This window comes from Struthio camelus, chromosome 5 (assembly GCF_040807025.1).
Source record: "Struthio camelus isolate bStrCam1 chromosome 5, bStrCam1.hap1, whole genome shotgun sequence".
In the NCBI taxonomy this organism is placed as follows: domain Eukaryota; kingdom Metazoa; phylum Chordata; class Aves; order Struthioniformes; family Struthionidae; genus Struthio; species Struthio camelus.
This window is the reverse complement of record NC_090946.1, coordinates 66,001,733-66,004,604: the sequence shown is the minus strand read 5'-3', so window position 1 is coordinate 66,004,604 and position 2,872 is coordinate 66,001,733.

The window sequence follows — 2,872 nt, the reverse complement described above, 5'->3', positions numbered from 1 at the left end:
CAGTGTTGTATACCTCATTTCTTGAAACAAATGAGAGCTAATTCCTTTTGTGAGACTGCATTAAATGGTTATCTACCCCTTTGAACTATTTATAAGACAGACCATCTCAAAAAAAATTCCAAAACTCTTATTTGAAAGAGCCGGTTCTTAGAGGTGACTCAATGAATAACAAGCAGAACAAATTAGAAGTTATGAGGTGCTTCAGAACAGTTTCAGGTTGTTCGTACAGTTTTTTTACATGTAGAGATCAAATACAGAAATACTTCAGAGTTCTTTCCAGACCATCTTAAAATATGAAAAATTACCTCCACAGGAAAAAACAAACTTTGGAGAAACTCAACCAGTGTCTGTAAGATGTTAGGAATTCTGGGCAGCACCACCCATAGCAGCTGGGGCCTGTTGAAATTCCTTTTATATAGAGAAGAGCCCAGGAGCATGCCAGACCATTAGCACCTTCCGCTGTCTGCTGAGTGAGTGAATGAGAGAAATGCCAGAACACAGCTAGCGTAAAGAAAGATTGCATGAAGTGAAACCTATGTGGAACTCAGCTTGGCTGAATTAAGAAATTGAAGTTCACGGGTTGGGGGGTTGTTGAAAGTTCAGAAGTTTGCTTCTTTTGAGTAGCTTCTTGTTTCTTTTCAGTTGTGAAACTTAATAGACAGTGACAGTCTAAAAATGAGAGAGTGTGAAGTTCCCAGGTGTCCGAAAGTGTTGCAGGCATTTTGCTGAAGGCAGGAAGAGGAGTTGGCCATACAGGACAGCTTCCAGGCAGTCTGGCTGCCATAACTAAACATTGTACCAAGATTCCCCAATCACTGTGAAAGTACAGACAAATTGAAAGGACTCTTTTGGAGACCTGTTTAAATACATATATTGAACCTGCCAGGCTTTTCAGATCTCTGCTTTAGAGTTTTTCTCTGGCCTAGAAATCCAGCCTGCTTCTCAGGCACTTAGCTTCATCAGTTCATAGTTTTAACGTTTTTCTTCACCCTCCATCCCTTTTTTCTTCAGCCTTTGGAAAATAATAATTTCCTTCTAAATTATTCAAAAGCAGCTTTTGGATGTCCATGTCTAGAATGAAGACAGAAAAAAGCACCCCAGTTTCTTCACAAATAACATCACTTCCAGTCATATAAAGCACCTTTCTATAGCTATATAAAGTAGGCCTCAACAAGTATTTCTCAGATGAAAACACAAGACACAGGAGCCGAGTGACTTGTTGAGGCTCCGCAGCCTGGTTTGAATTGCTAGTGTATATTATTTTCAAACATAACACATATGTAGGTGGTGCTTGTACCTCATTAACATCACAAGCCCTGGCCCTCCTGTAGATCCTTGTCGCTTTAGAGGGTGCAAAGCTGAAAGGTGACACGGGAGGGGGAGGGGGAGAGGGGTTGGTCTGTCCATAAGCTTTCCTCCTCTAAAACTGATTGCGGGGGACTCACCTGACTTTCCCTCTCCTGGTGTTGTTACCCTTTCCCTTAGGAATATTCCTGAAATGAAAGAGGGGCAATCTGCAGATGAACCCACTGCACCTGCAATACTTTCTGAGATTCAGTAGGGTTTTTCCTTCTCTCTCCTAAAAAGCCCTAGAGATGTTATAAAATTGCCAGGTCTTATCCGGAGACCACTTTTCCTTTGTAGTCATTCAGTGAATAGCCCTGCAGAATAAAATTAAAAAAAAAAAATTACCTCCAAGCCCACGGCGATCGATAGATTTGTTTTAAGGCCTCCAAATAGCATCGCATAGGCTTAGTGCCTGTATGGCAGGCTGCTTATTTTTGGATAGTATTAGAAACCAATTAGAAAATAAATTCAGGATTGTGCAAGGTTAGTCTCACGCCACAGCATCCTGTGTTGAATTGTGCAACCACCCTCACTCATCACACAGGCACACAGCTGCTCAGACTGCAACTCCTACGATGCAAGGATGGAAGAATTCAGCTTCTTCAAAATTCATAAAAGTGTCAGGCTCCCAGTAAATTGCCATCACTAGTCTGAACAGAGGAAAGTTGAGGCTGTGTTGCTTAGAAAGACTTTTCCTGCCCAGAATAATTATGTATATAGCTAGCCCCTGGGAAGAGTGCCTTTCTCACCAGCTGGTTTTTCCTGTCCCTCCTCTTTATTACTGCTAGATGATGTTAGATGTTGAAGCTCCTTCTCCCAGTCATTGTGTGACAAATGTCCTGGCAGATGGGGGAGGTTTCTACACATCATCCTGCTGTGCACCGCTATTCACAGCAGTTTCCTTGGGCCTACAGTGACAGGAGGAAAGATCAATCTCTATAGCATATTGTATACTGCAAATTTATGTAGATGCAGTTTTATTCAGAGCTCATATAACCACCCTCACATCTCTAATAATGACAAGCAAAAGAAAATTCATCTTGAGTCAGAAATGACGAATTATTCACAGATTCCCGCAGGTTAGTATTAGTTTAGCTCTGTCCGAATGGAGTTGTGTCTTCTCTCACCTGGATGGCTAAGGTAAATGCCATATTTGTAAAGAGCTATGTCCATTTCATGCCAGGAGTTTGAAGGCCTGCAGTGTCCTTTGCTCAGCCTCTTTGCCCTTTGTGAAAGGCAATGGAGGAGCAGGGAAGGGAAAGGAACCTCCTGTATTAAAACACGGAAGTCACAACTAAGCAGCATTTATTTCATGTCCAGTGCTCAGGCAATTCTGAATCTGAGGCCTCTTCCTTGCTAGGGACCCGATACCCCAAAAGAGATGGGAGAAAACTGAAACATTACAATCCTGTCCCTCCCTGGCACGCACGACAGGCAGAGCTGGCCAGTATGACGGAGTAGCAACACCAACCAAGGAAGGGCACTGGTGCAACAGCAGGGTCTTCTCACTAGGTGGATATGAGGA